The 13,346-nt window shown below is 35.7% G+C and overlaps 1 protein-coding gene across 4 annotated transcripts in view; it reads left to right on the forward strand.

Annotated features, from left to right (window-relative positions):
* The window catches only part of LDLRAD4 (low density lipoprotein receptor class A domain containing 4), a 280,667-nt gene that overhangs the window by 46,640 nt on the left and 220,681 nt on the right, over positions 1-13,346 (forward strand). The window contains exon 1 of one of the 4 annotated variants that reach the window (XM_021527804.3): positions 4,398-4,539. The exons of the other annotated variants lie outside the window; for them this stretch is intronic. The gene's annotated coding sequence lies outside the window, so the exon portion shown is untranslated. Of the gene's footprint in view, positions 1-4,397; positions 4,540-13,346 lie in introns of those variants that run through there. 4 annotated transcript variants of the gene reach the window in all.

Below are 13,346 nucleotides of genomic sequence, written 5' to 3' on the forward strand. Positions count from 1 at the left end.
CTCACATTCTCACCTCCTGGATTCTGGGTGATAACAGAAATGCACATTAAGGGTAGATGTTGTGGGTGGAAGGGGGTTTGGACAAGTGACATTCTGGATTCCTTGAAATCTTGCAAGAATTGCAACCTAAATTTTCTTTCAACTCATAGGTAGAGATCTGAAAACTTGTTAAGGGATTTGTTCATGCAATTCCTCCTAGTTTTAAAGGGGGTTCTCCAAGTCAGTGTCCTGGTAAGTTTAAAAACATTTACTGAGCTAAAACAGATATGCTGGAAATAAAAATTTAACACGTGGATAGAATCTTACTTTTATAATGCTCTTGCAGCTTGTGAGTACCACAAGAGTTTTCCCATTCTGAAGGCAATCACTAAACTCTTGTAAAAGTAGAGGAGTGCCTACCAACTTGTTCCTTTATTAATTTTATTAGAAACAAGCTAGGGAAATGAGCAGTGAATTTGTGTTGTGCAGCAAAGCATTTATCTCTTTTTTTTAAAACCTCAATATTTCTCCTGCTTTTCTTGGCAACAGTAGCAGTATCTCATAAGTGTTCTGTTCACATTCCAGGGAGTATTTGAGGACTAGGAGCCAGGTAGAGAGAAGTCAATAAATTTAGAGAGAGAAAGCATTCTCAAGTTCCTTATAAAAGACATTTATTCCAAGTAAAGGTCTGTGTTAATCTGAGGGGGCAGTAACTCTGTAGCAGTTATCGCACATACGTCCTTGGAAGACAAAGGAGAGGCCAGTTCATAAATCATGGGGGTTTCATTGTTTCCCCTTTTAATGGCAAGTTTATCTTTAAGCTTCTAACAGCTTTTAATAAATGTCAGTTTTAAATTTCAACTATGATAAAGCAGCATGATTCTTATAGTTTCTTTCATCAGATGGGCAAAATTCAGTGATTAGAATGTAGGATTAGGAGGCAGGGTCTCTGGCAGTTTGTTACTTATGGCTTTGACACCTGAATAACTACATGGACTAGGACAGTCTATAACATGACTTTAGCATCCCCAGGGGGAATACTGACTGTAATTTCCTGCCTCATGGGTGCATATGAAGATTAACCTCATGGAATGAGTAAAGTATTTATTAATAGATGATAGTTATTGATATGTCACCTACTTGTTCATAGCAGTGACATTGCTCATATATTATTCCTGAGGGGAATGTAAATGAGCACATAAGCCAAAAGACATTTATTCAAGTAATTTTCATCATCCTATTCAAAAGCATGTGTATTCAGTAGGAGCTATGTTAGTACTTACTGTTTGGATGATTTAAAAATACTTTAAAAAATGCCATGAAATACAAAGGGAGAACTCAAGGTCGTGCTCACTTATTCTGTCTTTACATCACAGTGATTGGAGTGCCTTTGATAATCTTCCTTTAAAGACCTGCTAGCTGACAGTACAAGGAAAGCAGCATGCATTTATATCCAGCTACATTTTAGAAGTTTAGTCTTGTTGCATGTTTTTTGCTGTACAGGTATGATGTATGATTAAACTGTGAAATGTCCCATAGCAGCATGGCTTTTAAATTTTTTTTGAGTTCTCGCATTTTTCATAGCTGAGGTTAAAGATAAATAAAATATTTTGCCAGTCTATTTCCAGTGTCAGAGCTGTCATTTGGACTGCCATGAACATGTGGGAAAATGAATATTACTTTATATTTCTTTCAGTGGTTAGCTTGAAGGATGTGAGTGAATAGCAAGGTCATACAGGGTTTTGAAAGAGGTTTTTATAGATCCTTTTACTGTATTATTACCTCCTTAAAGAAAAAAGGTTCCCTGGTCTTTATTTTTTGTTTCTTTATTGGTCTAGAATTCTGTATATATTCTACTATACTTTCAATATTAAAAATATTCTTGTCATAAACATCCTTAGGGCCTAATCTGGAATTACTGCACAAAACCTCTGTTTTTGGGTATGGGCTGAAAGAAAGACATGAGATAAATATGCAGTGCAGAGGAGGGGAATGCCCTTGGAAACCCAATTTGCTACAAAAGCTGTGGCCTAGAGGTAATTTTGACATAGTGCTTAGTATCTTCTCTGTTGTCTGAAAGCAGTGGTGGTACTTCTTGTTCCTCTTGATTCCTCTGCCATCATCTCATTGGACTCACCTTTTTTTATGTTGTAGTCCAGTTTGCCTAAATATTACATTTGAAAAAAAAAAAAAGGCAAATTAAGTGAATCTCATCTGCTTTGATAAACTTGATGGTAGCAATGACTGAGTTGAACCATAATTAGTGTTCTGTTGTGGTTTCAGTCAGAAAGGTCCCATTCCCTTTGCCCCAGTGGTGGACACAGAGCTTGTGCCCTGCAGCTGTGTAGAAGACAGCTCAGGAATGTGGCCCAGCACACTCAGTGTCCTCTGCAAGATTTCACTGCCTGCAGGAGCTGCTGAAGGTTACTGGTTGTGGCTTCAAACTCTTGTGGTGAGCACACATAACAGAAATATGCAGAATGAAACGCCACACTGAATTTAATGTTACGTTTTTGTAATGGGAGTTTGAGTTTCTGTCTGATGTTATTGATGGAGCTTTTTCTCTCTCAAGAATTAAACCCAAAGCAACGACTTATGAATCATACTTTCTGTCCCACTTAGACTAGCTTGACTCATCATTCTTCTGGCATTATTTGGGGGGAATGTCAGTTATTTTTTCATATGTAGTTTTTAGTTATTATTGACCATGAGATATAAAGCTAGAGATGAGGGCAGTCCAGCTAAACACCTGATTTTATGTAGGTCTGTGTTTTTAGAAACATGTAATACATTTAGTGTCATGTCATACAATAAAATGTTGTACGATTGCTTAAGAGAGAAAGGGAGACATGGCTTTCTGATCTGTCAGTTATAATATCAAGCAAGGACAGTAACAAGTGAGTACTAAGCTCATTATTATGCTTATAATTTATTTGACCTAATATTTTCCAGATGTATAAGAAATAATTAAAAAAAAAAACAACAACAGAAAGTAATCTCATGTCTAGAAAGCATCTCCTGCAAGCAAAGCCCAAAACACAGAGCTTATAATTTCTAGATTTTCTTTAAAATACTGATAATCTCATGATAATATGCATTTGTAAACAAATTACACTGGTCATGTAACTTCTGCCATTCTTAATAGTGCTTCTTTTATTGGGTAATGTAATTTTAAGTGTTACATTTATCTTGTAGTATAACCAGACACACAATACTTTTAGTGCTTGTTTTGTGGGAACTTGAAAAGCAAAACTCAACTTCTGTAGTGCTTTCTAAGTTAAAAAATGTATAATGATCTAGAATTAACACATTGAAACAGTATAAGAATATTCTTCCTTATTAAGAGTAACCATATAGTTTTTTCTATATTAAACTGTTTTATACTTAACTTTTTCCTATAACCAGTATCTAAATACTCTTAATGTCTTTTGTAGAATCTACAAAGCTTTTAGTTAGGATTCTCAAAGTCTTTTGGTTTTATTTGCATGCATTTGTAAACCTCAGTGACTGAATTCTTACATACAAACAGTAAATTGCTTAATCTGTTCGATATTTTCTGATCTGTCCTTCTCACTATAGATTCATTGTCAGAACTTGACTCGGGAGATTTGTTTCATGCAGTGTAGCAGCACTTCACCAAATTATCTGTAAGATGAAGCTATACAAGGCATTCCCTTAAGAAATTACTAAGTATTATTTTTCTGCCATATATGAAGACTCAAAATCCCTATCTTCACTGCATGCTCAGTCAGTAGGTGCTTTATCCTTTAACTGAAGTGGAAGTTTGAACTGAAATATCTTTAATTGATGATTTAAAAGTTGTTGGAACAACTAGAGAAGACAGAAATGTGACAGATGTGTAGGATATCCACATGCACAGGCTGCGGGCAAATGAATATATATCATAGATAAGAAGCACATATTCTCTCTGCAGGTATGTGAGAATTCAGACTTTTCTCTTTCATCCTGTTGTCACTTGGTCATTCATCTATGGGGAATGAAATCCATGTGGCTAAATCAGGCTTCTTAAATTATTAGTTTGAGCCAAATATTTCTTTTGCATTGCACAACGAATGGGAAAACTTTGGTGCCAAGGAAGGAACAGAACTGAGTGGTAAATGTGACAGCAATACTTATTATGGAGCTTTTCAGTGATGTGTAATCTTATCTGATATGACCAGCTCCTAATTGCAGGTAACTTTTTCCTCCTTTCAAACTGACCAAGCAACCACCCTTAATACAAAAAGTAAAGAAAAACTTGCTCTCAAATTCCCCATTTCTTTTCTCGGCTGGAGGCATCCAGTTTTGTTGATAATGATCTAATCTGTTGCATAACCAGAGAATACTGAGCCTGCTGCCATGGCCTGCTTCTTTCTTGGCACTGTTGGAAGGCTTCAAAGAGTGACTGTGTGTGTGAGGCGACTGCTCTACCAGCAAGACTGAGAGGATCAAAGCCTACGTTTGGAAATGGAAAACAACAGAAAGAGAAGCGGTTACCACACAGTTGCAATCCTGAAACTGAAACCAGTCTCATAGGAATGAACTATTTTGAAGCTGAGGGTAATTTATTACAAATTGTACAGAGCAGGAAAAAATAATGGATTTTTAAGGAAAATTCATCAAGATTTTATTTTGCAGTTTCTTGAAATTTTGAACAATTTATTGTTCAAAAAATTGATGTATTGACAATTATGTCAATTTCATTGATTTTGCATGATTTTATGCTGCATTACATTTTCTTCCTGGCTCTGCTAATGTTTTCAATTAGGAAGTTCTCAAATCAGTTGCAAGGATTACTTCAAGAAAAAATAGCAAAATTTCTGTCCTGTTTTCAGCTAGGGTAGAGAATTCTTTGAAGGCTGGATAGTTGTTTCAAGATTATATTTAATGATCTTGGGAAAAATACTGTGGCGTGTGGTCTGTTTTTTTTTTTTGTTGTTGTTTGTTTGTTTTTTTGTTTGTTTGTTTTCAATTTCATAATAAATGGAAAGAATTTCTCTCTACATTATCCCCCAATGTTTTGGATGAAAATTCCTGATTGTTCAGGAGATACCTAATTTATGAACGTCTAATTTGTTTTTCAGCGATATTAATAATTCAAATTTATTATTCCTTGTATTTTAAGAACAGGGTCAGATGTTATTTTATTTTCACTTGCAATTCTGAATATTTATCTTTAATTCCATATAGAAATGTTCATATTTACCTATGCTAATTTAATAAGGCCTTGGAAATGTAGGAATCTGAGCTGTATGTTATTAGGGAAACTTGCTGTAATGTACAAAATATTAAGCAAAAAGAAAGAATGAGACTTTCAATGCGCTGACTTAATGGAGTGTTCTTGGCCATAGTTCATTTGTCCCTATCATTTACTATGCTTTTTACTATGGTTTTTTTATGGTAGGGAAAATGATAGTAACAGGTTTTTTCATGCTCATCGCCTCCCTGCAGAAGGGAGGCAAAGGCACATTGGAGGTACAACAAGCTTACTCTCCCTACTGTCCTTGTTACTGGGGAGTGTTCTGTAGGGTGTGCCAGGTTAATGGTAGTGGCTGTGCCTCTCATTCCTGTGGTGGCCTGGTCACTGGCGTATGTGTGGTGTTTCCTTTGTGCTGGGAATCCTAAGAAAAACCTCAAAGCACGATGTGATCACTCTGGATAGAGGTACACGTTTTTAGGGTGCAATGCTTTTTAGTGGCTGAAACAGTTCACACGCATAAATGTTGTAATATTGTTCAACTAGAATTATGGTCTCCAGCGTAAGAAACATTTCCCTCTTCTTTAAAAGCAGAATCCTTACTATATATATTTGCAAAAATTTAAGTTCTGATGTACTTTGTCCTGATGCTTATGGGAAGCAGTGGTAGTTGTGACAATGACTGCTTCCTTGGACTGCTTTACTCTCCATGGTGGTGTACGTTTCTTCAAGGGATCTTCCTTGTGGGGTGGGAAAGAAGGAATGGTTGATCAGATCAGACCCTTTTAGGACCTCAGCTGTATTTTAAACAAATGAGCAATCTGGATCTTTTGAAAGATGTGTGACATGTATTCAGAAATTATCCTGAGGGTCACTGAAGGTAATCTTCATTATCCAAAACTACCCCAGACCCTTTCTTGGAAGTACCAGTCTTTGAAACTTTTCTTATAAAGTCTGTCTTTTTCACAAGGACTAAACATGATATTTTTCTCTCTTGTTTTGTGAAACAACTGAGTTGTTCTGACTGAAATTAAAATACTTTAAAAATTAAGACAAGGCAGAGACTTGGCATGAAAAAATACAGACCAATTTTTAAAGCTTAGCAGTTTTAAGGGATGAACAGTTCTCTGATCCCTAATTGTAATTCTGAGGGTCAGCTGCATTGATCCTACCTTTTGCTGGAGAAGCACTACCACAAATTTACTAATTGCCATAATAATGTTACCTGGAACATGTTAAATACCTGCTCAGTCTTTGGTTATATATTTTTTTTGTTATTCCTTACTAGTAAAATAGATCAGCAGGAGAGAAATTGTAAATGCTTAAAGGATCCTCCTCTGGTCCTCTTTTTTTGGGTCATTGAAATATCTCGCTTTTCAGAGGCTTTTGTACTTTGTTTTTATGTTGAGGGTATTTTTGACAGGGAGTCAATGCTCAGATTGCAGTTTTAGTTACTATGGAGAAGCTTTCCCGCAGAAAAGCTTATGCTCTATTTTCTGAACCCTGAATTTGACCAACTTCCTCTTTACTTGCAGTTCTGAAGTTCATTTTGTACTAGTTTTCTTTAAAATGAAAATTCTTTTGGCTCAGGCATGCTTCCTCTTAGCCTTTGCTATCTGTGGTGTCCTAATTGAAAAAGGAAAAGATGAGGACTGGGACAAAAGAGGAATATATCCTGAAAGCCTGCATATGAGAAGGGAAATAAATGTAGCTGTAGTCTGGTTGTTGGGTTTTGTTGAAAGAGAGCTATGGCATGGCTGTCTTGGAAGTGAGTTTATTGAATATTTCTAGTATATTCTCATATATGGATGTTAGTTCCTCCACTTAAGGATATGGTTTCCTTACCCAAGGTGCTAGATTGTTGGCGTTTCCTTTTTATGTTGTGCAGCAGGTAAGAGTTATTTAAGTTAAGGTTTGTTTCCCTGGGAAAAACTTCCTGGGTCTGGGCTGAATGGCAACAACACATGTACTTGGGTTCATATGTAGTTGTGGGGGCTTTTTGGTAGTCTCTGTAGTTTTCCTTTGTGTCTGCTATACTGAATACTGTTTGAAGATGTAGCTACATTAAGGTGTAGTTCAAAGTGGCAGGAAACCATATGAAGCTGGGAACTTGATCCAGAAATAGATTGTGAAAGGTTCTGAAAGCATTTTATTTTCACCTGCTCTGTCAGCATCTGTGCTGAATGAACACTTACTCTTAAGCCCACTGTTCTCAGGATGGTTAGATTGTGTGATTTTTATTTTTTTCCACCTCCTTCAGCAATAGGAAGGCATTACTGCAGCCTTTGAAAGGCCCAAATGTTTGATAGAATTGTGCTGTTATGCAGGCTTTCCTCCTGATCCTGTGCAGTCACTGTGATGTGAAGGGTAGGAACCTTTTTCTCTTCATCCTTTTATTTCTTTCAAATGACCCATTAAATACCTGAGAAAAAGCAGGCTGTTGGGGGAAAAAAGTTTTCTACATGATAAGAAAAGTCGGAGAAGAAGCGATTCAGAGAGGAAGCATCTTTCTAGGTTAGGCCTGGAAGATTATTCAGATTTGGGAAGGACTTCAGAGCACAGGGCTCAGCCCCAATATTCTTTCAAATTCCTAACTAAACTAAAGACATACCAATTTCTCACCAATTATCTGTAAATGTGGAAGCATTTTAAGGGCATTTTCACTGGCTGTTGTCAGAGTCTAAAACATAATTAATGCTTTCTGGTCCCATTTTTTTCAAGGTGCTAAATGGGATGAGGAAGGAGTGGACCCTGTATAGAGGGTCTTAAGGTTTCAAACATCCGAAGAATAACAATAGTATCAGATAACCCATGAGGAAAGAGACATAAGAACTGCAGGTCACACTGCAGCTGATCTTCAAAGATTGAGATTAGAACCATGGTGGTATTTTCTGTCTCCTCTTTTTCCTGTCTGTGTAAATATAGACATGTTTTTATTCTGGAATTTCAGTACTGAAATCCTTCAGTTAAATCTGAAGTTCTTAAAATACAAAGAAATTACTTCCTGAACAGATGACAGAGTAATCCTGAGGAGTGCTGGGTTTTGCTTCCTCTTCCTCTCTTTTGTGGCTCTGTCTCACTGAGGTTTGCAAGAAAAAGCTCATGAACTCTTCCAGCGGATAAAGGCTGAAGCTTCTTGTGTATAATCACAAGCAGGCTGACAGAGACACTCTATCAAAGTGACAGTTATTGTGTATAGAAGATTAGTGATAGATTTTATTATGAAGTCTTTCCCAAATCATGAACATTTTCAGTTTGTGACCTTTTCTAGTTTAATTAGTGTAAATCTTAAAAGTGCAAGGCATCATGATTAGTGAAGACAAATGTTATTCAGCTGTAGTGCAGAGCTTATCCCCTGAATTTGGTATTAGACATGATGTTCCTTGCTGGATTGCAAAACCAAAATTGACTCTTAACGAAGGATCATCTTGAAAAATTGAATTCACATCCACATTTCTAATACCAGCCACACCTCTTGTGTTTTTGCTACTGCTGCCAGCATGTATCTTCTTGTGTAAAGGTCTTAGATGTATCAACACTTCTATTAATGTTTATAAAGAAAGCAGTGGTTTGAATATGCATGGATGAAAAACACATTTCCTGCAGTTGTCCCAGCAAATTGCAGGCGCTCTTGAATATTTGATCCTCAGGTAAATGAAATGTGAACACGTATGAAAATGTGAACTATTCATTCATATCCACAGATTTCTCAGTTTGGTGTTGGGGAGAGGAAAAAAAGCAGGGACAAAATACTGAAGATCCATAATGTCATGAAGCTTAACTTACTTAGTCTTGTGTTGTCATTTAATAATTTCTGACAAAGTTTGAGTAGTTTCTGTTCTGTCTTTGGAAATGCAGTTTATTTGCTTATAAAGCAATGACTCTTTAATATTGTGATAACTTGGGGTGTCCCAGTCTCCTCCTCTCCAGTCTTCTTTATTGAAAGTGTGTGTTAGGGTACTGCAACCAGGTTGTCTCTCCTACATAATGATAATTTCTGTTTTCTTTCCAAAATTCTGGACATGACAGTGGTTTTGTTGTTTATAGTAAGCATCTGAATATCTACTATCTTAATTGACATTTTAGGTCAAATGTAATATAAAAGCTTAGAAAATATAAGCACAATTTCTGCATGTATTATTACTGCTTCTTAAATGTCTTTATAGTTATTATGGAGACTATTCTGATGGAAAAAGTGTTTAGGACTTTATAGCTGATTTAGAATTATGTGCATGTATTTGTATCATGTTCATTGAATCAGAGGAAGAAGTGTCAAAAGCCATTTTAGAAGAAGCTATTGCTATTTAATACTGGTTTTATGTTCATTATGCAAATGACCTCATATAAACCTTAATTTAGTTGCCTTAAGTACTAAGAAAATAAGATTTTTAGGTAGCTTTTTAATATAGTTGCTCCATTCTGTACTTACAAAAGGGTTAGCTGTAGGAATGTGTTTTACAGAGTTTTTTTAAAATGATTTGGCATTGTGTGGTTGAATAAATAATTTGCATTTGAAATGTGAAAAAGTCAGCACCACTTAGACTCCTTCACTCTTGCAAGCTGGTCTGCCTTTTTGTCAAAGCTAATTCAGAAGAACATATGTTTGCACACATGTGAGGAAAGCCAATATCCAAAACATGACAAAAGAAAGGATTTCTTAGATAAATACCCAGCGGTCCACAGTGGGTCAGCAGTATTGTAGAGCAGTGAGATTTCTGAGGTTAAACAGGCAAATTTTACAAAGATTTCATTTAAAAAAAACTTTAAATATGAAAGAATAATACATCTTTTCCATTTACCTTTACTTTTGACCTCATTGTACAGCTCCTCATCTATACAGTCAATATAGTGAATATACTTGTCCAAGGCCATCCATATAGCCTAAATGTTAGGCATGGCATCTCCTCTAGGAATGCTAAGAGGTCTCCCAGATGCAGGTAGGTAGAGGTATTGACATGACTAGACCCTCACTGCCTATACATGAAAAAAAGTTTGTTGTGGCATCTGTGATATTTTAGCAGCACAAATTTTTAGTTATGGCAGATGCATGTCAGAGACAACCAAAGCTTTTTGGTTTTCCTATACAGCTTGGCACACAGATCAGGGAAGTTCTGTTTTGAACTTCAGTACAAAATGGAAATCCTGTAGCTGGCAACTATTTCCAGACATAGATCTGCACCTAGTGTGCTTTTAGTAACTTATATTGTCTCATAACTAGCTGTTTCCTTTACTTGCTTTAGGTTTTATTTTATTTGGTGATATGGCTTTGTTAAGACATCATGAGTTTGATCTCCTTTCTAAGGAAAATTCACAGAACCTGGTATTTTGGCTTCATTTTTTTTTTTTTAAAATTGAAAAATTGTTAGTGTACTGCTACAGTACTCTCTACAGTACTCTGTAGAGAGTAGCAGATGTAGAGAACCTAGTATTTTGGCTTCAATTTTTTTTTAAACTAAAAAATTGTTACAGTACTCTGCTACAGTGCTCTCTGTAGAAGAGCACAGCTTGACTGAAGATAGCCTAATGATAGAAAAGTTTGCTTTGAAATGGGCTTTGTTTTAGAGCGGGAAGGACTGATGTGGTCTGTAAGGGAAACATGATGAAGGGGCAGGGAATATTTCTCCTGTGTTGTTAGGAGACCTTATGTGTTCCCTATTTTTTCTTGGTTTTATCTGTGTGTTTTTCTCTATATTACTGAAGATGTGTTTAACTTCCTAAGTTCAGTGTGTTGGTTTTGTGTTAAATTCAGTTCAATAGTTCAATGCAAATTAATTAGCTTTTTTTTTGTTTTGTTTTGTTTTTTGTTGGTTTTGTTATTTGGAAGAAATTGCCGTCTTGCAGAACTGAAAAATGTAATTTGAGATTTTTTGAGCTTGGAACTTTTCCTCATTGTTAATAGTTGTTTTAATTTTTGGGCAGCTCATCACTTGAATGCATTTGTGTGAACACTGTATCTTCTGTGCCTCATATGTGCTGTTGTGTGGATCATGTTCTCCTCACTAAAAACAAGAGACATCATTGGAATAGGAAATATTAACATTAATGCCAATTACTGCAAAAATGCTGAGAGTTTTCTTTGGAAGAGACGCTAAATCTTGTGCTTCAAGGTGTAACAAATGCCTAAGACAGAGATTGGGAAGTGGGGAAAGTTTTTTTTTATACATGTGCAGACTGATGGGCTTTGATTTGTGTCTGAAACATACAGTTATGGCTGATGTCTGAAGTTCTTGATTAAATAAAGCATAAGTATCTCGTATAGCAGGATCTAAAGAATCCCAAAGGATTGAATGTGGCAGTTGCTCTGTTTTTATGATAATATTACCCTTTGCCCCCTTGCTTATCACCTATGAAATTGATTACATTTTCAGTGATATTAAATTATTATTGCAGGCTTAGACTCTAGATACAAATTAAACTTTTGATTAAATCTTCATTGATTTCAGGTGATGTATAAATTTCAGTCCAAGTATATGAAAGTAATATTTAAAGATGCTATTTCTGTAATGTAGTAGTGACTACATGGGAAATTTTGCTGCCCTTCTGGTGATTGAAGAAGCAAGGTTTTCTTCCCTTGGCATGCAATAAAGCTTGTGAGATGCATTCTGCCTGGAGAACATTATAGCTTAAATAAGGAATAACTGTGGAACTGTAATTAAATACAAATTGCAGTGCTAAAGCATACTCAACAAATTATCACTTGATAGAGTTTTCATGGTTCTGAGGAGGCTCTTTTAGATGTAGGCAAATTTGAATGCTCTTGCTTTAATTCTTCACTTCTGCTATAAAAACTCACTCTGTTATCAGGTTTCTAGTTTTTATTTGTGATTTAGACTTGCTAGCTTTACAAAATAAAGGTTTTGGTTTTTTTCATCCTTAACTCAAAACTCAGAGAAACTCTTGCTCATGTGTTTTACTGTTTCTTAAGTGAAGTCTTCGTCATCAGGGCATGACTCTTGCTTTATTATACTGTAGCTGCCGGGCAGTTCCTGGGGGGTCACTGGGCTTGCATTCACTGGGGAAATGTCCCAGGCTATAATAGCAGCCTTTGCCATACACTGACAGTGTGTGACATTAACAGTATTTATAAAAATGTGACACCAAGGAACAGCATTGGAAGATGAAGAACTTGTGTTTCAGCATAAGGTCTTTGTTCTAAAATGTCTAATTATATTTTTGAGGATTAAGTTAAAGAGAGAGGGAGATACACTTAAAATAGAGGACTTAAAAAAAATTAATACAACTTTTTGGTTTAATTTCATTTAACTTTTCATTTGCTGGCTTATAACCAGTCTTCTTGGTGAAACTGGAATAAGCACATCTAGTGCAAAATTAACTTCAAATTTCAAAGCACTTACAAAAAAGAATTCTGAATAATCAGTGTTTGAAGGTACATTAATATTTTATATTGAACTGTGTATTAATTACCAGAGAGATGTTTTCATTTTCCTTTTCTTTGGAAAATTAAAGTATTTGTATGAGCTATGTCAGACTGCTACCAAAGATCTTATCCTCTAGAAAAATTATAGTAAACTGATATCAGTCTGGCTGAGGTTTTTTTTGGGGGGTACAACTGCTCGGCAGTGAATGTGACCAAAGGAGATTGGTAGTGGTGGCAGGGTGCCTTTCATGCATGCAGAGGTTTGCTTCTCATGGTCCTTCCTTTCTTGATGGAATGTGATCTATTAGATTTGGATTTCATCTTAATACAGAAGTTTGGTCTGTTCAACATGAGGTCAAAAGTTTTTATCTGTTGCAATTCTCTGGGAAAATGATACATCTTTCAAAGCTGTTTTTTTTTTTTTCCCCCTAAAATGCTACTCTAAATTAAAGAATTCATGTCAAACTTGTAGATCAAAGACAGATTATATAGAAGCACATTACTATATTGCTATGTACTAGGAGAAATATATCACAAGGAATTTATATTTAAAAGGGAATTCTAAGAAAAAGAAATGTACAGATCAGATTATTTTGGAGGGCAGGCAATGAGAATTGCTTATCTCCAGCCTGAACTTAAGATACTGAAATACTAATGAGGAAAATAGATCGGATGATAATTTTTTTTTTAATTTCAAATTTGAATCTTCTGCTTTCTCTTTTCCTATGTTGTGCCCAGGATTTATCCTGATAGTGATTAAAAATATTCCAGTGTGGGCAGTAGAACTGTAAG

This window comes from Lonchura striata, chromosome 1 (genome assembly GCF_046129695.1).
Source record: "Lonchura striata isolate bLonStr1 chromosome 1, bLonStr1.mat, whole genome shotgun sequence".
Lineage (NCBI taxonomy): Eukaryota > Metazoa > Chordata > Aves > Passeriformes > Estrildidae > Lonchura > Lonchura striata.